Source organism: Acanthopagrus latus, chromosome 18 (assembly GCF_904848185.1).
Source record: "Acanthopagrus latus isolate v.2019 chromosome 18, fAcaLat1.1, whole genome shotgun sequence".
NCBI classification, from domain to species: domain Eukaryota; kingdom Metazoa; phylum Chordata; class Actinopteri; order Spariformes; family Sparidae; genus Acanthopagrus; species Acanthopagrus latus.
Window position 1 is genome coordinate 25,082,860 of NC_051056.1, and position 24,546 is coordinate 25,107,405.

A 24,546-nucleotide genomic window follows, 5' to 3' on the forward strand; every position below is an offset into this window, starting at 1 on the left:
GTTGGGACCGACTACATGTGGTGGTGAGGAAGTTTGTTGTATTACTGGTTAGATTATATTTTCCCATGGACTAATAAGTTTGTGTTAAACCACGGTAATACCCAATGCACTGTTGCTCCTGATCTTCAGAGCGCCGTGTTTAGTTGCTGCTAATGCAAACCCGACATTTTTCCTACATTTAACTGGTGAAACACGCATTGACTTTTTAATTTTAAGTAGGTTCGTCACGCTGCCGTTCACTGGAATTGCATCTACAGAGAGAAACAGCTGTAATTTTTGTTGCCGTTTGCTGATGGCGGATCAGTTTGAAACATGTCAGGGAGAAGTTTAATACAGTGTGGAAGTGATGGAACAAGACAGAGCTGCAGACAAAGGGATGCATACAAAGAAAAATCAGCCTGTTAGCATTGGATTTAAATCCAAATTTCACCAAACAGGTGCGTTTCCTTTTATCGCTTTGACAACAAATCCTCCGTCATTGCCCTGTCGGTCAGCTCTCCTCACTTGGTAAGTGAAATTACACATCTGTTTCTCTTTGTTGTGCTTGTCGCTGCGACTCTGCTGCTGGTCCTGCTGCTGCACAGTGTTTCCTGCTGTATCCACGCTTGTCTACTGTCAGTCATCGGTTTCCGACTCTGATGCGGCGGCCCACAGATAAGGAGAGAGCAGAAAAGGAGAAAGTAAATTCCCTCACTGACCAAGTACACCAAACCTTTCTAAAATGTCTTGGAGCGAGATAACGTTTTAACAGGCTGCAACTTCAAAACCAGATCTCTCCTGTGCAGCAGTGGAGGCGAGGCGATGTTCCCTCGTGCCGCACCGGTCGGATGACTGAGTGAGCACCGCGCAGTGCTAATTTCCCTGCCGGCCCTGGGCATGGAGCTGGGTCCACGTCCTCAGAATCGCTGCAGCCTGATTGTGGATATACACACACAGACTTCTGCCTTTTTTTTCTGTCCAATAGCTACCTTTTATGACCTTCTCTGAGCTCTATCCTTGTTCCCTCGCTTCCCTCTGTGGTACTCTGATGTGAAGACAGGGCTGAAGCTCAGTAATTTGGTGTCAGAGATAAGGGCAGGCCGGAGGATATTACTTGTGGGTAGACAGTGATTGAATTGGCTCCAGTGGGTCAAACACACCTAAATGACAACTCGTCAGAAACCCAGAACCCATTCATTTAACTCGGAGAGGCCTCGAACGACAGAGCCCGCAAATGTGGCTGAGTGTGGGCGGACGCGATGATGAAATGCACCGTAGCAGAGCTGGAGGGGAGAGCAGGGAGTAAGACAAAGGGACGCCATGGCTTGGCATCGCTTTTAGTGATCATGCGCGCCTAATTTATGTGCAGGAAGTAGATCTGGCGTTTCACGTCAGTCAGGTCATGTCAGGGCTTCCTGGAGACGGGAGGCAGGCGGAGACATAACAGCAGAGAAAAATGAGTGGGTGGAGGAGGAGAGCAAGCTGAGAGAAAACAAGACTGCGAACAGGGACGTATTAAGTGAGTCATAAAGAACATCTCCATTCACTGGCTTTTGTATGCCGTTTCAATTTTGCACATTCAAAAACCTTGACGGAAACTAAAAGTCTGAAGAACATGTTTCAGACTTAGCCGAGGCGGAACAGCTGTCACAATACAAGCAAAATGTGAAACGCACATGAAGCGTTTGACTTAAATGTCCGCTGAGGAGAGACAGATGAAACTTCAGATCTGTTCGGACTGATAAGGGGACTCTAACCTTCGTCGAGTCAACACATCAAACCTTTCATTCTTGTGAGGTTTTTGTGGTTTAGCAGGCTTTAATGGCAGCCCGCCTGGAGAATCAGCTCCACCAGCTGCTTATCTTTTCGCATCCAGCTCCTAACCTAAAAATAGTAATAACAGTGGTGAATGGATTGCATTAAGTCACAATTTCAACTGCAAATTTTCTGGAAAATCTGTTTATGTGTGCAATAAATTTGGATTTGGTAATGTGACTCAAGCTTAACACAATGGATGTTGTTTCATTTTCTATGCAAAATTAGTTTTCCTACGACATACGGACGAGGAGACGGGATATCAGGGTTAGCAGGTCAGCTCAGTGTCAGAACACACAAGCATGACTTTGAGATTTTTATCCAAACATTACTTTCAGACAGTAGAAAAGGCTGTGAATGCATAAAATAAAGCAGCTGTGGAAAAATGTAGCTTTCATTTGGAGTCCTGTGTTAGTATCACACGATCCACTCTCCATACTGTATTTCTAGACATCAACTTTTCTGTTTTGTCGTGTTTGGGTCAGGAGATATGCTGCAACATTACATAATTCAGTAATGGCAAAAGGTAGAATGGCTGCCGTGGCCGCCACGAGGTGTTTTTGCGACTGGCTACATCTCTGAAAATGTTCCCAAACTGCATCAGTTGTGAAAGTCTCCAGGTTACATGAGACATTTGCTGTGTCTCAATTCAGGGTCTGCATCCTCCGGAGGAGCATTTAAAGGCCAATTACGTCACAACGCCACGCAAAGCCTGTCCCATTTCGAAGGCTCCTCCAAATGCAGCCCACAAATGCTCCTTCTTTTGCCTCTTTTTGGAGGATGCACCGCTCCTGCGAAGGATGCAGACCCTCAATTGAGACAAAGCAGTTGTGTCAGGTAAGGTCGGCTCCTTGGTTAAACTGGCAGAAGTCAACCCTCTAACGTTTTTTATATATCTGAAGTCAGTCCTGTCCACACAGTGTAACAGCTGTATGAAATGACATCGTCGGCGTATAGATTAGATAGATTTATCTAATCAGTTATTTGCATTTCACGCGTTAACATTCAAAAGCGTGAAATTGTGATCTCAACATGTGGAAAGTCTAAATTTCACATGTGACATTTTCTCACAGAACTGCTGATATACAAAATAACAACAAGGAGTTTTGTTTCTGACACACCGCACGTCTGTCGGCTCATCGGGTCATGGGTTCCTAACTCATCAAGACCACAGAGCGAAACAGAATACGGGCTCATCTTCGCTCCGCTTCGCTGAGGCCGTGCATTGAAAAGCAGTTGCTTGAGTTTGACACAGTTCAGTAGGTGACACCTGGAGCCAGAATCAAACTAGTCAATGGGCTTGAAAAACAACAAAACAAAGACACAACGGCTCTGATCAAACCCCACGAGACTCCTCCTGAGCCCTCTGGCATCTCGGTTTGTGTGTGTGTGTGTGTGTGTGTGTGTGTGTGTGTGTGTGTGTGTGTGTGTGTGTGTGTGTGTGTGTGTGTGCGCTGCACGCTTGGCTGGAGAAAATGCCTCTTTTACATGAAGAACACACACATGAGCACCGCCAGAAGAAACAACAGAAGTAAACAATAGCCAAAAACAAGACTACATAATCTGAAAATGTCCCTGAAAATACATTTTAAAAGTAAAATACAGAATCCAAAGGCAGGGGCAGTCTGCCCGCATGCTCCATAGTTACCCAGCGGTGAAGACGTGATTGACGTGGCTGCAGGATCGGAGCCTCTCTGGAATCGAGCCAACGCTTCTGTGGCTGCCCTGCGCTGGCGGAGGGTGGGGGGGTGGAGGAAGAGGAGGAGGAGGAGGAGGAGGGGAGGCCTGGGTGTGGAGTAGAGGCAGCAGCAGCAGCAGCAGCAGAGATCTCCTCACACACAGGAGGGGAAACCTACAACACAGGAAACAGGGTCAGAAACTCCTCCCCGGTGGACTGAAGGAGATTTGATAAGAGGCTGGAAAAGGCGCACCATTTAACAGCTGTCTTTTGGCGTTTAATCCTTTATTGGCGCCGGGCTAAATGCCAAAGACTCGGTCTTTCCTCGGCACCCCCACCCTCCCTCCTCACCCCCTTTTCTCCTACAAGCTCAATGACATTCAGACCTGGGAGCAAAGCAGTAACAGCAGGGGCTTTAAAACGCGGTGACACTGAACATAAAGTAAAGGTTTCGCCCGAACCTTTGAGCGAGATAGACAGAGTAGGGCAGCCAGGCTCTAACTCAACAAACCCCTGTGACTCTGGCTCGCTTGTTGGGCTGTTTATTATCAGCAGACAGCACACTCGGGCCTGGAATATAGGACTGCCGAGACACTGGGTGCTGGCCGCCGGGGGGAAGAAACAGGGAGTGAGGCGACGCGGGAGGAATGCCAATGAGTGGTCCCCTCTCCTCCCGGGGATTTCATCTGCTGCTCTGGCACGACGCTGCCCTGCAAAGCATCTCTATCCTGGCCCCGGGTTTGATAGCAATGTTAAGTCTTTCTCTCTGATTCTAAGCCTCACATCCTGACCATTAACCAACACTTACAGCTGCGTTAATCGGTTTTGATACAGGCGAGGGGAGCGAGAGCGCAAACGGGGCAGAGCTCTTAAAAAATAAGAGGAAATATTCAGAGAAAGTTTGTCAGCAAACAGGTTGGCTTCGAGGTGTGTCACATTTCCAATAAATCTATCGAGGGTGCGTGGGGGGGGGAAGGAGAGCGCTCCCTAACAGTTCAAAACAGATATGAAAGTTTAATGCCAGGCTGGCAGCAAAGCAGCCGGCAGAAAGCGGGATGAGCTGAACTATTTTCAGAGTAGTAAGCAGCATTCATAATTCACGTTATAGTTTAATACGAGGAAATAGAAGATTCCTTCATTGTCTTCCACTTCCTGCCTGTAACACTCCTTCACCGTCGACGGCTGAGCTGTTTTCTTAGAGGGCGTGCTTATTTACATTTGCGTGAATGACAGAATATTTCATTGGTTTAATTCACTCAATATGCTAAACTTTGCGTGCGACATCCCGCAGGGGTGTCGGAGCGAAGCCCAAAAAAAAAAAAAAAAAAAAAAAGAACCAGCCCCGATGTTACATCAGCGACAAACTGCAAGAGACAGCGTGAGAGACGGTTCTCATCTTCAAATCAGACAGCCGGGATCCAGCACAACAGCTATTTCAGACTCTCAATCTCAGAAAATTAAATCTTCCTGTTCGCGGCTTAATAATGAGACATAATCATACGAGGATATTAATATGATCAAAGGTTGCCATAGATATTCACTTAGGAACAGACGGACCACCCGGAGGGAGGAAACAGCGGGGCGGACGCGAGATAGAAGATGAGCAAAGACGACATAATGTGGAACAAAGTATTAACTGTGTGTGCCCGTTAAGTAAATGTAAAGACGAGATGCCGTTCAGACGTGGAAATACCAATAAATTATTCTATTTTCCTAAAACAAACAGCAGGTACGCACAGTTTTACAAATATTATAGAACAAGAAGCTCCAAAGACGTCTGCCAGTTAGAGCAACCTCGATACTACGGCACCGACCAGCCATTCATTCTCCCCCAGCGTCTCACTCAGGGTGGGAAACCTGAATGTCGGTTGTAGAAACATACATAATCTGACAATTTACAGCTTCCCAATTGAACAGCAACTAAAAAGATGATAAACAGTGAAAATCTGGAGGCACTTTTAGTCACATTTCAGGGTAAAACAACATATTTGATAACTAACTATATCATATAGATGATTTTTTTTAGCATTAACTAACTTCCAGGCTACTGTTACTGTCACTTTCTGTGTGTGTGCACGCGTTTCTCATCCAGGTTAAGACAAATCCCTAAAAGATGTGTGTTGATTTGTGCCTCTCCTAATCACATCACATGAAGACAGTATCATATGTGGTTGAACGCTAACGTTAACTGTTGTCTAATGGAAGCTAATCGGTTGTTTCACATTGAAATACGGTCCGATGTCCCTCTGGATTATACAATCATTTGTCTTTACAGTTGCTGATCAATCATAACAATAACAACGTTTGAGCTTCTCACCCTGACCGTGATGTCAGAGAAAAAAATGGCCGCCACGTGACTATGGTCTATACCCAGCTCTACTGCCAATGCACTGAATTAAAGTCTTGAAAACAAAACCTGTGTCACTTCACATGAGCTTGGAACTCAGACTGAAGCACAAATGAGAACGTTAAGTCTGAATTGCAGTAACAGCAACAAAGCTCAGAAAGAATAAATGTCCACTCGAGTGAATTAGACATTAAAACCAGCAGAAATCACTGATCTGCCCCGGAGACAGGAAGCAACACCAACACCGCACGAGGCAGATGTTCATGTAAATTCAGGGGAAGATAAACTTTGCAGCCAACTGTGTACAAAACATACATCTCCAGCTGTCTTATTTAAGAGAAACTGTCTCATATTATTAATTTTTCTTATTTTCATCCCTTTGCACAATACTCTGTGCTCTCCAGAATGTGAATAAAGCTTTTTTTTTTTTTTTTTTTTTCAAAGTGAAGAGTCTCCTAAACAACAGCGATTAAGAGCCTCGTCAAAGAACCGGCTTTGTTTTATGAAGCGTCTTTTATTCCGTCTATCCTCTTTGAGCGTTTCATTCAAAGCGGTTATCAAAAAAAATAATTTCTTCCTTGACCTTTCTAAAAACCTTGGAAATGTACTTACTTTCTTTGTGTTTGTGCGCTTACATTTGGAGAACATGCCAACCCACAAAGTATGAAAAAAGATACTGAGGGCAATTTTTTGTGGGCTGCCGAGGTCAGAAAACATGGGATTCAGCAAGCCATTCAGATTTCAGCCTCTGTTTTACTTAAATTGAGGCTCATCTGAATAAAACCTCCCATAATCCGAGTATCTCCACCCACAGCTTGAGAGCTTCCTCTGCAAAGCAGGCTCTCAACAGCTAACCTCCAAATTCAGACCAGATCTGTGTTCGGTCATTCTCCAAGTGCCAGTTCAAAGCTCAGAGCTAACCATCGGAGCTGCTCTGATGGCAGCAGCTCCTGCTCACTTTTGAGCTTTTTTTCCCACTTAAAGACTGTTTATTATTCTTCTTTCAAGTACTATTTTACTCCCCTGTAATATTGAAAATGTCCCCGTTGTGGGACTAAGATCTTATGTTATCTTACTCCCATCTGTGGACGTCACGACCCGCTGGATTAACTTTATTTTTGGTCATAAATGTTCTCACAACGACTGGAAAAACCATTGAATGTTATGTGTGGATGTTCTTCTCCAGACTGCACAAGCTCAAGGATGTGTGGGTTTTATTACAGACTGTATTATTAAAGAGGGGCCAGTAACTGTACAGGCTGAAGAATTGATCGATACCAGCTGTCCATGACCTAAGTTCAGTGTTGGTGTCTTTGTTAAGTTCTGCCATGTTTTATGCGCCCTTGCTATTCAATTTTTAGGTTAGCCTGTTGAATCGGGTTGTTAACAGCATGTCGCTCTGCAAATGTTTCAAATGTTGTGATATTGGTAACTGTTAGCTAGCTCAGCTAACGTTAGCCTTTCAGCTAAATGATGTTTGTTTTTCCTCCCGGATCCCTTCCAGTGTGTGTTGGGAAACGTACTTGATATTCCCTGAAGATAACAAAAACCTTACATGTTAAAAATAAACGATCACACTGCAGGAATTTATCTGCTTGGCAGCTTTGTACAACTTCTATTAGCACGCAGCAGTTAGCATGCCAACACCCATACGGATTATATTCCTTCTCTTGTCAGCACGATGGGGAAGTTTCTGGGTGATGGTGGTTGTGATATTCACAATTGAATGGTCAATAACTACTGCTGGCTCAGGCTTGTGTGAGCTGACCAATCAGAGCATAGCAGACTCAACATATCTGGAAAGGGGGGGCCTTAAAGCAAAACTCTCACCAAAATGCAACCTAGGCTTTTTTTTGTGAATGTACCCGAGTCAAACCTTCGTGTAAACGCATAATTACGATGTAAGTGGCACCTTAACTGTCCTCCATGTTACGTCATTTAATATGTCAATCAAGATCATTGTTTTTATTTGTCCCCACTGTAAGTTAAACGTATATTTAAATCTGTGCTGGACAGTCAAACATTTGTATATACCGTCGGCGTATATGTTCAGTTATTCAGGTTTATTTCTGCTGCAGCATGTTGAGGTTTTGTAAGCTTGGCGAAGACTCATGAATGTTAAAAGCTAATTTACTTAAAGTTTTATGTCTTGTTTGAAGTGTTGAGAGGCTTTTTTTCTCGTCCAGTTAATTGACAGATATTGATATAACCCTATAATATGGAAATAAAACACTAGTACAACACTTAAACTTTTTTCGACAGAACAATGAAAGAAACAGTTTTCTGGGGAAAAACACATGAAAGCTGGAGGAACAGAGACTCACTCAGGAGCTCAGCTCTCAATAGATGTTAAGAATTTATTACATAAAACTTTTTTCAGCTGTGCTGCATCCTTCAAACAGCTATTTACAGTTGTGGGTATCAACCCCAAGTGGCTGACTACTTTTTCTCATTCATAAAATGTGCAGCCTACAAACCTCAATAAGGAGCTCACTGGAGAGTAAACTGTACCGGTATCAGTATTATTAATTAATTCAATTCATTTATTTTTAGCTGTCTCCTGTCATCCATATTTTTAACTTGAGAACAGTCTTTTTTTTGTGCATACTGTAGTTTTTGTTGCCTCGTGTTTGCCAAAAACGTTTCTATTTTCTAAGGCCTCTGATTAGTAAATCAATATGTGTGTGGATCTGAATGTATACGTCTGTGTTTATGGTCGATATCTACAGTACGTGCACCTCATTTACCATCTATGAGTAGGCGTGTGTACATGCATTTTAATGTAAAGCTCCTTCTTTTCTAAGGAACTGTGCAATATTGCGTTGCCTCTCCTGGTGTGAATGCACTACATAATTCAAATAAAACCCTGTTAGATTTATTATATGCTGTCGTATGGAACTGGGACACTGGCAGAGCTGGACAGTGTGAACGAAGGTCTCGGAAAGTTCAGAGAAGCTGGGAGAGGATCCTCCAGCACCTGCCAGTTTCACTGTGGGTCGCAGTAAAATCCCCTTTTGGCTTATTATGAAGGCTCTCACCAAGTGTGTAAGTCTGTGAGGGTGGACACTGGGAGACGGCCAGACAGCCTGTGAGCAAGCAGCTCCATCAGCCCACGGCACGGGTGAATATTGTTAGATAGCTCCCAGTTATGACCCCCGAAACTGAGCCGCCCATCTGGGTTATTCGTGATCCTCCTGCTATGATCGCACTTCATAAACCAGTTCTGATACTTTGCTACTGAATATTTACACCCAGTTCACCACCTGCACAATACAGTATGACATATATCCAGTACATCTATAGTTTACGCTTCATTTTTGTTTATTGTGTTTGTAGCATTTTTGATCATTTAGATATACGTACATTGCTGTAGCTCAGGAGGTAGAGTTAAAACCCCAGCCCCCTCTTGGCTGCATGTCCAAGTGTCTTCAAGCAAGATACTGAATGCCAGTGCATGAATGTGTGCATGAATCTGACAAGTACCACATTCACATCGGTGTCCGTAACTTGTGTCATCAGCCTGTCAGCTAGCATCGCTGGTTTCCTAAAAAGCTCTGCTACTTCTCTCTGATTTGTTTTGGTTTCAATCCCTTATCCGGGGTGTGAGGTCGGAGCTTTACGATGTACGTCGCTCACTTTGAAAATAAAAAAACTCTCTAGGCGATGTTCTTCAACCTCTCAAACAAAACATTTACCGCTACTTTCCTCTAATACTCTATATGATGTGGATAGTGTGTGATTGCTTGTATCACCCGGGATATTATTTGTATCCTTGGAGCATGCTTTGAAAAGCTCATTCCTGTGTTAAAAAAAAAAAAAAACAAATCAATCCCTTCAGGAATGTGTTCAAGTGAAATACCACGTCCTTGACAGAGATATACGGACGGACAAGCTAGACTGAGTGATGGTCGTACCCTCCGTAACTCTTTCAGAGACAGACAACATACTGAGTACTACTGTTGCCTTTCTTTTTTTCTTCCTCACGTCCCCCGTGGCCACCCGCTGACCCTGAGAGTTTAATGCCTCAAACAACAACATTTCAAAAGGGATTCAATCTGCACAGGCTTTCACGGAGGACACCAGGTTGTCAGAGCATCTCCCTCCGCGGTGGATAAGGGGCTCTCACCGCCCCGAGCGATTCTCACGCATCCTCCTGCCAGTTTTTTCCCCACCATGAAAGTGGTAGGAGAGTTTAGTCATATAGCTGCAGAGGCTGCCTGTCAATTTAAATAGGACAGCACATGGAAGAGCACTTCAACCACACAACACAACTCATCATCCACAGCATTAACCCCCCACGCCCCCCTCCGTCACGTTCATGCCGGCCGGATAATGAAGCATTTTGTCATCGGGGATGAGCGTGTACTCATTCAGAAACCTCAGTAATGTTACAGAGGCATGAAATAGCTTTTGATGGGAGCAGTGTGTTATGGGCTGGATTAACTTAATTTAATCACTGACACAGACCGATTAAAATCAGCTGGTGAAAACCAGAAGAGAAAAACACACACACACAAAAAAAAAAAAAACAGAGCCTCCAACCTTTTTAAATGGACAAAGGGTAGCTACGAACACAGGCGATACACACACACACAGACACACACACACACACACACAGTAATCAAGATGTGTTTACACACACAGTTCAAAAGGTCATATTCCCTGAGAAAAGAGCAGAATATAAAGTAGTACACTGTGTTTCCAGTGGAAGGGGAGGAAAAAAGAACCAGGAGACGCCAATGAGCCGGCTGCATTAGAGGCCTGTAGGTTTAAATTAGCCTAGTTAGCATGAAGTATTGACAAAATAATGACTGACAAACCACTAAATCAAACTGGGATGCACCTCAAACTGGTTCATACGTACAGATTAGTAAACACAAGAAGTGCCAGGTGTAGCTGTCGTCCTGCTACCTGAGCTAACAGCGGAAATAACGACAATCAACTTATTTTGACTTTATCAGAATTATGTTTGTTCATTAAATGTTTTTAACAATAATAATAAAATATTCTTCGCAGAACATTCTGCCGTTAATGTTATCTTAATTACAGAATGAGGTCAGTTAGGTCAGAACAATCAGATGCTTCTTACTCAGTAATCCAGCTGAATTAATCATACAACAGCTGAAACACACATAAAGCATATACATATGTAAATTAAACATACCAACATAGTTACTATTTAATTATCAGTATATAATTTATCCTCTTCCTGAATGCTGATGTAAATTCTTATCACTTCGTAAAGACTTTCCAGCAGAAAACTTCCCGTTTAACCACCGACACGGTCTTACAAGGCAGAATGTCATTTTCCACGCACACAGATGTGACATCAAATACACAAGTTGATGAAAAACAACAAGTGCTGTTCACTGAAGTCGCCAAAGTGTGCATTCCAAAGTCCTGCAAAACCAGAACGACCCGGTCATGAAAATCATTACAATGCAGCGACTAAAATAAAACTGTTGGAGACTTTTGTCAATTGTTCAGATATATAGTGCACATAAAATGAAAAACTTTATCTATATCAAGAGTGAAGAGCAAGAATTCTGTAGAGAAAGAAAAGTTGGCGATACGGCCGGAGGAGAAAAATATGGAAAGTGGAAAACAGGGAATGAAGAATCCGAGATAAAGAGCGAGACAGCTGAATAAGGCTGGATGGACATTCTGGACAGAAAAACGCTGAACACATCCAACAAAAGATCCCAGGAACACATGGCGCCAGTCTCGGTCCAACGCTCCCTATTAAACCAAGGTGTGTGGTATGAGAAGTGAAATGCTGGGAGGACTTCCTGTCATTCTCGCTTATTTCGAAAGTATGTCAGCGATCCTGCAGCCGGTCCCTGCAGTCGGCGTCTGGAATAAGAAGCATCTTTACAGAGCAGCAGCTGAGTCCCAGAGCTCGCCGAAACCAGAGTCCTCGCTATACACACACCTTACAGGTCAGAGCCAATATGATTCACCCGCCACAAACAATAAAAACCAATAAAAACAAAGAGCTGACCTTTAAGTCTATTGTGGGTTATTTCACTGTAATTTGGTTGTTAAGAGGACATTATTGTCACTTAGCCGTGTGGTTTTCCTGCTCTGCTGAGCCGCTGGTGCAGGTTTGTCTTATAGCTGCTGGCTTGCAAACATTATCGTCTTCCTAAAGCACCTTTTCAGTCGAATTCAGTACGATTCAATAACCGCGTTCATCCCCAGTGAGGCAATTAAAACAAAAAAAAAACAAAAAAGTACACAGAGGCAGAGCGCAGATACACAAATCTCAGTAAAACACAGAATGAGGAGATAAAAAGCATAAAAGTACAACATCAAGACATATTTTTGTGTACTTTCCTACATAGCTCCCTTTGTTCAGATTAAGGAAGCTCTTACTGCTGTTCTATACAATGATAGTCGAGACAATAGCGTGTTTACAGCTTTTAGAGAGCGAGCCATTAATAATCCGGGGCTCAGTAGTTCGATCGTCGACTCCTCCTCTATGAGTTTTAGTTCCAAATGGCTCGGTCAGCATCTCGCATGGTCGCTCGCTGCCATCGGTGTGTGAGTGTGAGTGCGTGTGAATAGATGGAAGAGAAGGAAATTGTACAGCTTTTCCGATAAAAGTACAGTTTAAATGGAAATGTATTTACCATTTAATATTTCCTGATGCACAGAGCAAAGTCAGTACCGATGTGGTTTCCCCCCAGTTTATTGTGGAGGAGCTCGGTGGTCCGGGCAGCGCGGAGCCGCGACCTGAACCCCATCCAAGGTCGATGGGATTCATTGAAACGCTGACCGTGTGCGTGGCCTTATCGCCCAACATCAAGACTTCAACTCCACTAATGCTCGTGGGTCTGAATAGGAGAAATTCCCTGCAGCTGGGCGGGAGGCTGTTACAGCAGCACATTCATGCACAGAGCTTTGGGGAAAAAAAAAAAAAATGTAATATTCTCAAAGCAATGTAACATTTGGCTGTCGGTACTTTTGGCCATACAAAAACAGTATATGAGGTGCATAGTGGGTGCAATGTGTGTGCCATACCTTTGTTAAATTAACTAAAATAACAAAAATTATCAACAGAATGAGAGGAAATAACAGTTTTGACGTCTTTCTGTCTGTTTTGGATAACAGAGATATCTGTGTCGACACTCCCCCTCTGAACTACTAGCTGCACGGCTAATTGAGCTAACTAGCTAATGGCAGCTACAGCTGGCAACAGTTAGTGACTCTGGTTCTGATGATCAGTAAGAAGTAGTTACTATGTGATACTGTATATTTGCATTTTGTACATCTTCCTCCGTATGTCTTTTTATTACCGCCGCCAAGAAAATTATGTTTTCACACGTGTCCATTCCTTGATTGATTGGTTGTTGAGTCAGTACTAAATGGATTTCCACGAAACTCGGATTTACGTTTAATGACTCTCGGCCAAGAATAGACCTCATCAACTTTAGGTGCAGAGCCAGGAATTATCTCTCACTTTTTTTTTAACATTGTGGGATGGAGCATATAATGAATGAGTTTTGATGAAAGAAAATCAGCCGTATTTAGGTGGCTGGTATCTACGAGTCAGATCAGTTTGATGCGATTCCTAATTAAAAATCTAGATCTAGGGGATTTTCCTTTGGGAGTGGAAGGCAAAGAAGGAATGTCATTGTCCAGGAAAATTGTTTTGTAATGTGCATATGACAATAAACACTTCACTTCATGTGACTTGCCCAGTTTCACACATATTGGTACTAAAATGAAGGACTACAGGCTCCAACAGTGAGGTTCTTGGGACAGTAATGTCATTCTGTCATTCGGTCGGTTGGTCGACCACTTTGGTCCAGACGGAAACATCTCAACTTCTACTGGACGAATTGCAAATGAAACTGACTTCCATCCCCAAGAGGATGGCCAACACACTTTGCTGATCCCCGGACTTTTCTCGTGCCACCGTGAATTTGACATTTTAGTGTTTTAATGAAATGTCTCAACAGCATTTGGACCGATTCCACTGAAATTTGGTGCAGACATCTGTGCTCCCCTCAGGATTACATGCACAATTAACTTGTCGACCAACATCAGAGCAAAATTTGGTTTTCGCCCGAATACCTGAACTTATTCTCATCAGCCTCATGTTAAGTGCTAAATAGTCACTTTAAGCATGCAAACATGCAAAACTAAGATGATCACGAGGATGAAAAGCATATTCACATAGTAGCAAGGTGAGTTCATTCAGCAGCACAGTCTCTAGTCTTGTTTTCATTTGGTACTGAAGTGTGAAAATCACCTTATCCAGATTCGGTTTTGATCAGTTTCTGCAGTTGCCAAGTTGTCAATCTTGTCGTGCAGCAGAAATGCTGACACAGCGAAACAAGCTAAATGAAGTAACACGCGTCAGAATCCACCGACACAATCATCTGCAAAAACACTGCATCCGAAACAAGGCACAAACTGGAAGACACGAAACATGGCGGTAGCAGCTCATCTGCAGCAGAACGTCTCTGAAGAACTTCCATGAAGAGCTTTACCTTTCTTGCACCTCTCGTGTCAACCAGAGTCAGAGAGTTTGCACACAGCTGAGTAGATATCTGCCCACCCGAGTGTATCAGCCCGGTGCCCAGAAGAGGACGCGAACCACTCGGAGTGACCGTTTCTGCAGAGCGTGTCCTCTCCATTTCTGTGTCCTTGCTGCCACCTTGCTCTCACATCACTGTCCCTCCATTATTCATACCCAAGCATGGCCACGGCTGAGCCAAAGGTAAAACAAGACATTCTCCCAGTTTCTTGATGCCACTGAGGCCACATACAGTAGGTGCAGCAGGGGGGTGGGGGGGCTCGCCCTCTGGGTCCTGAGGCTGATGAATAACCTCAGTATGATGCACACACTTTAACATGGATGGCTGCGGTGTGAATCAGAATCATAACCCTTGAAGTGTCAGTGCTGTGCTTTGCGCATAAAGCTACAGGATCACCAGCAGAAAATCCATTCCAGCGTGTGATCTGGTGACTGCAGCGCACCACGAGCCTGGTATTCTGTCGGATGTGCCTTAAAGGTCCTCGTGTTCTGACCTCTCAGTCACCTTTAAGACGAACCCGGGGACATTTCTGAACAGTTTTTAATGGCATGAAAAGAGAACTGCAAAGATTTCAAAAACAGCCATTCTTCCATGGGAGGTAAGAACATCTCCATCCGTAACTGTGGCAACCAAAACAGATCTTTAAGCCTTTTCCTAAACCTGACCAAGTGGTTTTTGTTCAGTTGGAACTTCTCTGTGGTTTGACGGGTACTCGGTACTTACCTAACATTTATAAGGACAATTTATTGGCAAAAACTTAAGATGATCATAGTTGAGCTACAGAGGGAGCAGGTTGCACCATCATGTTTCTACAGCAGCCCAGAACAGACAAACAAACCGAACACTGGCTCTGAAGAGGGACTTCCCTGAGTCCCTGAGCATGCAGTAACGTGCTTCGTGCAAAGGAGAGAGATTTTCCACAATGATAGGATTATGTGACTGGAAACTGCTGGTAAGAATACAGAGGCAGGAGTGTCACATGTGCGTTTCCACCCACCTGCAGCCGCCGTGAGTCTGTGATGTCGCTCTGCTTTGATGCCTCTGTAGGTTTCCTACTCACTTTACCACAAATCCACAATCTTACTCTAACGTGCGCATCGCTGTTTCATGTGACAACCATGTAAATCACCGTGTCTGATCAGTGCCATCGTCACATAATTTGCATCTAAAATAAATAACGTCTGTGCTTCAGGTACGGTGCTAATTTCTCCCTATTTTAGAAATGGCAAAGATCCCAGATCCTTAAAGGAGACCTATTATTTTCTTTGGTTTCTTCCTCTCCTTCAGTGTTTTATAAAGGCAGAATGAGAAAACCGACGTGTTTTTTGAGCGTTAAAGCATGTAAACCAGCTCGAGCAGTAAAGTAACATCATGAACTAATACAACACATCTCTGCTGACCGTGGACTGTGAAGGAAAGTACTTGCGGCGGGTTATGTGATCGTGAACGTGGCATCTCGGTGCTCAGTTTTGCTGTGTAGCTCGTAATATTTCATTCGAGCGGTTGCTGCTTCAGTTGCTGCCTGAGTCCCACACACCTCTGGGAGTGTGTTGACCGGGCGCCGGCTCTGCTGCAATACTTTGTCTGAACTTTGAACATTTTTCGGTTTCCAAATGGGAGGACATTATACGCTGCCCATGTATCCAGCCAGACGTGAAGTTTCTTTGCCCCCGAGTGTCTGGCGACTGGGGCTCTCCAGAGGGTTAAGTGTCGAGATTACTTGCAGGCCATCTTCTCTGGTAATGAAGCCTGTCTGGGTACCAAGATGTAGCTGAAGGGTCACAGTATGGGGAAGCGTCCTCCTGCTGATTGCCCGTCTTAAATGTCTTTTTTTTTTTTTTTTTTCCACTTGAGAGACACAACCACAAAACTTTACAGCTTCTTGTGAATAATTATGATGACACCTTGTGTTATTGCACTCAGTGATCGCCCGTCTTTTGATACCGTGGCCAATAAATATGACCATTAAGTCTGTTTTCCCCACATTAAACGGCGCCCCTGACGCACAGCGACTGAATAACAATTTAAATGGGCAGCGGAGGTTTATCAAGGCTGCCGAGCTTGTTGGTGCATCGGCTTAAAAACTCCACTTGTCACCTCTTCTTTTCACTCTCTCAAGATTATTTTTTTTTCTTCTGCACAACTTTTCTGAACCTCTGCTTCTACGTTCAGGCTTCATCTCCTTGTAAGCTTCTGTGTTGCCCTAAGGCGCTGTTCCAGTATCAGCTCAACCCCGCCCACATCCTTCCATTAACCGTCAGCGGGACCGTTTTAAAGTCTCATCCTCGGTCTTCTCTCTGCTCTGCATACTTCCCAAACACGCTCCGTTATGAAGCTAAAAAAAAAAAAAAAGGTTTAACGGTGATTTCTGACGGCGTACCGCACAAACCTTGACACTGGCAAGCCTCCCGCGTCAGCATTATTCATTGCTATCCCGTAAAATCCATTATGTGTAATTGCATTTTTTATGAAGCTCCCGTAGGAGCTCGCGGTGTTTAATCAATGGGAAGGCTTTCATTTTTTAGGAGAGGTTGCCGGCTTTGTGTGAGGTCGTCTTACATTCCTCCTTGAAGGGTCATCGAGGTCCATTACCCCGCGGGTCAGCATCACGTCACACCCTCATGATCACACTCAGAGAAAAGCAGTCCTAAGACCCCCTATCTGGTCCTATAATCGGCCACGGTGCTGCTGTAATGGGCTTTCTGTTGACTCTGGTAGATTGTTATCTGGCTCTGGTTGATGGGTTACAACATGATACGCTATCTCGAGGCCATATCGACCTGAGTGGATGGGGTTAATACCGAATTTCATTTCATTTCTCTACATGAGGGCCAGATGGACGAAGGAAAAGTAAACACAAACCAATTCTCATTGTGTGAGAGTCGTACACGGGGGGGGGAAGGCTGCACTCCAAAGTCATATAATTTAATGCGTTGGGATCATGATCACCCACAATGACCTTACTATGATCCTCTGGAACAACAAACCAAAGCGCTGCAGTACGAAGTTTACAGCATGGCTACATCCTAGCTGTTTACTATCCATGACCAAGGGCGTAGGAAGCAGGGAGAACACAAGAGACACTTTCGCTTCGGCGCTAAAGAGGATTAAGTCGTCCCCTGCAAAAAATACAAAACATGTCCTGCATGAATCAGCTTATCAGCTGAGTGTGAAAAGGGGCATTAAAAGTTACATTTCTTTCCCCACATGTGAAGTAGAAGCTCTGACATACGTTTCTTTCCTTTTACTTCGAGCTAAGAAGAATTAAAGATGCACTGATTATTGTTATTCATATTAGCGATGGCTCACACAACAATGTCAAAGGTGTCGCTTGTTGTGATGAGCCCACAGGGAATCTTCAGCCTGAAATCACGATGAATGGTATCCAACGACTCTACACCTTACAATACAACCACAATATAAGCATTATGCATGATACAGCGAGGACAAAGGCAGGTTGACCTCACATCAGAGACAAACTATGATTTTTTATCCCCAGCCCAAGTGATTTTGTTGCCTAGCCTGTCCAAGTTTTATCTGCCACGATCTTTGAATGACCTGGAAAACTAATATCTAATAATTAAAGACAATTTGCAACAATTTGAGAAAGTTTTGCTCTACAGCAGGTAGCGAACATGATCACCAACTTATGAAAGGTCAAAGCAACCACACAGCAAGGGGATGAATGACAGAAACTCCACCAGACTCCATGGTAAAATCATACAATTTTGTGAGATGTTAAGTTATGACAAACTCACTCAACTTTAGAAAACACTGACTACAAAATTCATAATTATTTTGGACTTCTTGTTAATTCTGCAAATGATACACACAACACAACTTCTTTCTTTGTGTAGAAGACACTGTGTTTGTTTGTCCCAGAGTTGTACTTCGTCGTGAGATCCAATCGCAACTCGAGAACCGTGAGACTCGTCGAACCAAGTGTGAACTGAAAGGTGTGAACGGTGAGGCTACAGACGTTTCATAGAGGAGGCAAATGTACAAACAGAGACTCCAGTCAGCAGTGTAGTTCATCCACTTTACGATTAAACCACAGAACTGTGGCGTACGATTCCTGATCACAGACTGGTTTTACATTGTGTGGCAGCTTCTCACACTCTTTCCGTCTCTGCTGTGGATCTGCATCACTGCCTCGCTGACCCGTCCTCCCTGCCTCCATGACTCCTATCTGGTGAATCAAACGGCAACAAAAATAAAATAAAATACACCGTGTTTGAATGGATGTTATTGCAAACTATTAAAAAATAATTATAATTTATTTGACGGGGACACAAAGTGTTACAACCTGAATCATAAGCTACAAAACAGCAAACACTCGGCACTCAAGTGTAAAGTAGGACTGAGTCAGTGTCGCTGCCAAACCATCTGCACTGTTCTTATTTTCTCACACTTGGCTTTAGCGCTCGCTCCACATTAGCTAATAGCCACATCACCCACATATGCAGCCAAAATATGTCAGTAAACCACTTATTGTGAATATTAGTTTTTGTTTTTTTTCCATGTGCATGGAACAGAGAGCCTCCTCTCGGTGTCTATTGTCCGTGTTTTTCTTGCTATAGACCAGCGAGGCATCTTAATTTATTCTAATGGTCACAGCGTAATAAGAAGCAGGGCTCGATTTATGCGGCGCACAGACAGCCCCCTCAGCCCCAGACAGAGAAAACAAGCAAGTGTGAAGAGCTTGTCCGGCTTCCAGGAATTAGCTGCCGAATATCAGTCATCGTCCTCCTCCACAGCATGTAATAAAATGACAGAACAAGATCCAGGCGGAGTGTTGTTACAGTATGTGTTGGATTAATGCAGGCCGGAGACGAACCTCCTCCTCACCAGACAAGGACGAGAGAGAGAGAGAGAGGGATGCAAAGCAGTGTGATCAAGCCGCTTCAAAACAAGCAAAAAAAAAAAATAAGAGAGAGAGAAAACCTCCTCCATCCTTTCAAGTCTTCATCAGTTTTTCACGCCGATTGATCATCTGACTTAATCAGATTTCAGTAAACAACTTCCACCGCGTGCATCTAATGTTTACCCTTTACTTTTTAGTCACTTCTGAGGAACGAGATGTAAAGAAAAAAAAAAAACAAGTAAATACAAATCAGACTTATCTTTCAAAGCAAAGTGAAATATACAAAGATGTTTTCTGATGTCTTGACGACTTTGTTTGGGTTTCTATTAACGCCCGGAGCGAAACGTGTGAACATCTGGGATCACTCATGATCGTAGCACGAGTGAGTACACGTCTGTACTAATCCTACACCCTCGTATTTCAATAGTCACATTGTTGTTTACCCTCAAATATGTGTTTATACTGAATTTTCACTCTTTTCTATTAAAAGCTCCTTCACTTTAAGAACTACTTCTCATCTTGTACTAGTGTTGGGTCGATTGTTCTGCGCCGACACACCAAGGAACATTTCTCGTGTGTCAAAATACATAAAACACAGGATGACGATTCTGATTCCGCTAGTTTACTCTGGTTCTGTCATCCATGGTGTGGTGTTCACTGCTGTGGATAGATATTTTGAGATTGTTTTTTTTTTTTTTCTTTTCCTCCACAATTTGGTTATCGCCTCCGCCAACGCGGTTATGTTTTCACCCGTGTCCGTTTGTTTGCTGGTTGGTCAGATTTACAGCAGGATTACACAAAAGCTACTGAAGAGATTCCCACCAAACACTGACGGAGGATCGGTCGCAGCGACAGAATAGACCCCATTAACTTTCAGTATGAATCAGGATAAGGGGACGTATCCAGGGTGTTTTTTCACAGCAAGAAAAATCAGGCATTTTTAGGTGAGTCGTATCTGAGAGTGAGTACAAAAGGAGACCGTTGGACCTGGAGACAAATTATTCTGTCTCTCTCTTTTTCTTGTTCATCTTGTTTTGTGTGACTAAGAAATCAAGAATACATCTCCAGTGGGTGTGATGCACAAAGGGTATATTCTTATATACATATTTTTATATTTCACTTAAAGGTGATGACGTAGTTTATACTCATCTTCACTTTGATACGTGTTCGGGTGAAGGAGAGGGGAAGTGCAGGAGAAATCTGAAATGTTGTGGAAACGTTTATCGTCGTTCCCTCTGGACATCGAGGTGAACAAACATTGTGAAATTGCTGTGCTGCTTTTTTTCCGTTGGGCCTTTATTTATCTTCTTCTGTTGAATATGTGAAGTACACAAAATATGATGTCTGAATATTGTTTTAGTGTTACGTTTGGTCATCGTAATCGTTTCCTTGTGAAATGTTTGTGAATTCAATTAAACATTTATGGAAAAAAGGAAAAAATTGTCTTTATTTTAAATTCTAAATCCGTCGAAAAAACAGGCTCACCGAGCAGAAAATACACTTTAGTGCATGACGTCCAAATGGATGGACAGATGTGTCCAATCGGGTTTAAGATATTTTTAACATTTCGTATTTAGTTCAGTAGTTTTACCCGTCTTGCTTTCTGAAAATAAAATAACTTAATCTGAAACACTTTTTAATCCCGTTGATGAATGGTATTCAATGCAGTGCACATTTACATAACTCCTTTCAAAATAGCATATATTAATTTTCACTGTGAAGTTTTAGGAAACTGTGAAGTTCATAAATCACACTGTCGTAAATATGATGGTGTGTAAATACAGAGCGCCCACAGAGTGATTCTGAACACAGCTGTGGACTATTTCTGGGAGGGAAAAAAAAAAAAAAAAACTACCAACAAAAATAAAATAATCCTCCCTCCATCAACCTCAACTGCTCTCCTTCAAAGGCGAGCCTATATGAAAGAGCGGCGGTCTTAGCGCACATTTCATTTCGGGACACCCACATACACACACACACACACACACACACACACACACACACACACACATCCACCAGCAGACATCTTCAAATTGTTACACAGATGTCGTGCAATGTGGGATTTACAGTCCTTCTCTTATGTTCACTGATGTCTAAATCCAATCATGGCTGTCATGTTGAATTTGAAATGAGCTGCACCTTATCAGAGCGCCGCACCGCCCCTTCCACCACCTTCCGACCTGAACCTGTCAGGCGCCCGGCTGAGGACCAAACGGATGCCAAGCTAACCTTGTCCTTGTGCTAACTGCGCTAGCTGCCACTAATGCACTAATGTTAGAAGACTTCCTGGGGGAAGTCACCAGATTATCTACCTCCCCGGTACATCCATCATATGTTTTGCCAGCGCTACTTCGTCTTTTTGTGCGCCCGGGCCCCTTGAAATGCCAGAGTTCAGCGGGAGCCGCGGCGGAGCTAAAGCTAAATGTGGCTGAGTTATGTTGACAGATACATGCAGAATCCCTCCGCAGCCTACAGCACAAACCCGCCCCGTCCCCCACAAACACAGTGACATTTCAAGATGAAGGATATTTAGGGGTTTTATTTTGAGGAATGAAATTAGCCGAGGTTAAAAAAGAAAAGCAAATGTAATCAGGGCATTGATTTTCAGATAGAAAACGTCTATGCGGGGATCGATCGGTGGCAATAAAGAGAGACCATAAATAAAGGAGCTTACGGGCTTCGGGCAGTGTTATTACTGCTCGACAACCATACTGCATTATCCTCCTTTGAGTTCTTTAGCTAATAAATGCAGCCATCAGATGGAGTGAATGCTGCTTGAAGAGAATCTGCTTTACAAAGAAAAACACATTTCTCCACACAGTTGACTACAGTTCATACCTGTGGCGAGTCAGACAGTTGCTTAAGTCATCATTTCAGCTGCAGGCAAACACTTTTCAACTGTCACCTGGTGAGGAACGAGCCCAACCACCGGAAAATTACTACCTGTCAGTCTTTACGTCCACTGCAGCCTGTTTCCACTCCTACGTAATAAAACTGAGAGAGGAGACCGAGAGCAGCTTTTGTATCCAGACCCCGCATGAATAAACGCGATGAGAGCGAAGAGATTCGAAAGTTGTCTCTGCGAGGGCTGGGCCGATAGACGACCAGTGAAAATGAGGGTTTGTTGCCGCTCAATGCGTTAACGTTACGTCTCCGTGTCCCCTTTATCATTTTCTTGTCAGACCCGCTCAGAGTGCACGACGCTTGGTTATTGTTAGCGGTGGAGTTTCTTTCCCCCGTGTCCGTTTCTTTCAGTCGTGCTGTTGTTATTTCAGTTCTTCTTAGCGTAGCCTCTTAGCTTCTAGAGTGACGTAGGTATGACATATTTCGGTAGGCAGACCAGGAAATTAGAATCGCCCTGGTTCCCTTGACAGTCTGTGTGATTTTTTTTATTGGATAATTTACGGGAAAAAGCTTTTCTGATACTTAAATTGAACTGTTAGAAGTAAAAAAGCTAATGTGAGACTATAAACAGACAAGCGTCATCACCTGTAAGCATCTTGCTTGCAGAATTACTACACAGATTTTCTCTAAATGAATCAACCTACAAGTCGTAAAGTCAGAGTTAGAATAGTTTGTAAGTAAAGTCGGCCTGTAAAAACGGACTAGTGAGTCGAATGTTTGAAGTCCACGACAACTTCTGTGGTCTCCTTAGACACTTGTCAGCGACATTATTCAGGCAAGTTAGTGCTTTAAAATTTTTATTTGGTACATTTAATTATGTCGTAGAACAAAATGTGTAAGTATCTTAAGCCTGTGGTAACTACAGGCCTTAAATCAGGCATTTTAAATCAGGCATTTTACATGAAAACAAATAAAAAACATCCACAGTCTTTGATGCGAGGGAAACCAGATGTGTGCTCTTGTCCTACATCCTCTCTGAAGGGACACAATACTTCAAATTTAGAAACACACGGTTAATCATTTATAGGATCTGCAGCATTGTTCTCACACAAAGATACCAGCCACCTCAATACACCGGATTTGTCTTCAAGATCCAGCTTTATTTCCTGAGAAATTACCGAGGATGAAAACTTCCCATCTCACAACATAAAACAAAAGTGGGGAAAAAAAACTCCTGGATCCGGATCCTTCTGTCCGGATCTGCACCAAGAATTAACTTGGACGATTCTGGGTGAAAAACATCCTCTTACAGCTTTCTAGTTAAAACGTTGTATCTGGTTTTATTGATCCTTTACAAAAACTGGATTTTATGGGACTTTTTCTTGAGGATCAGCTCCAACCAGCAGAAACCTTTATAAGTTACTGAACTCAACCAGGAAGTGGTCTTGCACATAACCTCAAGGAGAAAAAAACACAACAACACATGTTAATTAATGAGCTTTCCAGGTGCTGACAGGTGGATTTTATCTCCTGCTACGTATTTATTGGACAGATAAAAGACAAGTCGCGGCAAGAAAGCGACTTAAATGTATTTGAGTTATTCTTTAGGCTTTAATTTATAACTACACTCTGTTTACTGTATGTCAGCGTGGCACCCCGGTTTATCTGAGTGATGCATCTATAATTTATCTTTTTTTTTTACCATGACAAAAGATCTGACTTATAAATAAGCCCTGGTAGCAGATTTACATATTAATGTCACACTTCAAAGTCCACTGGCTTCAGTGAGAGTGAGATAGACGTAAAGCATGAAATAACCCCTCTATGACTGAAGGCCCAATGAGATCCACATCAATGGGCTTCTTTCATTTTAAATAAGAAATACACAGCGAATGGTGGAAGCTCCACGCCCCTGAGCCAGACATCTTGAGAAGAATAGACTTCTCCCAGTGCCAATTCAGTAAAGCCTGCACAGCAAATTTCACACAACCATTTTGCGGTCTGCTGATAAAACACTTTGAAAGCCCAATGACACAGACAATGCCTTCAGATAGGAAAAAGCCACGTTTTTTTGTCCTCATCCCTTTTCATCAATGTCCCAAATACAACCGGGCCTGACTGAGCAGCGGGACAGAAATATCCAACAAAAAAAAAAACTGACTGAGGCATCAAACTCCCACACACACACACACACACACACACACCAGAGAAAACGAGCCGTCACGTTTCAGATATGCGCTGCGAGAGGTGACCAGCACTTTGAGGCGCTGCCAGGAATATTTTGGATGAACGCGAAGGATTTTTGTTGTAGTGGGTCTACGGGGAATCAAAGCTGGGAGAGAAATTTCATCTGACTGGATTCAACTTCACTCCACCAGTGAAACGGACAATGCTCATTAATTGGACGGCGAGGAAACTACACTGTTCAATCAATAAAGACTTCAGGCGAACAGAGGTGTGAATCTCATCATGT

General features: G+C 43.2%; 1 long non-coding RNA gene across 1 annotated transcript in view; it reads right to left on the minus strand.

Moving 5' to 3' along the window:
• Positions 1-498: 498 nt before the first annotated feature.
• Positions 499-24,546, minus strand: part of LOC119007423 — a 67,164-nt gene continuing 43,116 nt past the window's right edge. The window contains exons 2-3 of the long non-coding RNA XR_005071127.1: positions 3,443-3,646; positions 499-635 (exon numbers count right to left, since the gene is read on the minus strand). This is a non-coding gene — a long non-coding RNA (uncharacterized LOC119007423). The remainder of the gene's footprint in view (positions 636-3,442; positions 3,647-24,546) is intronic.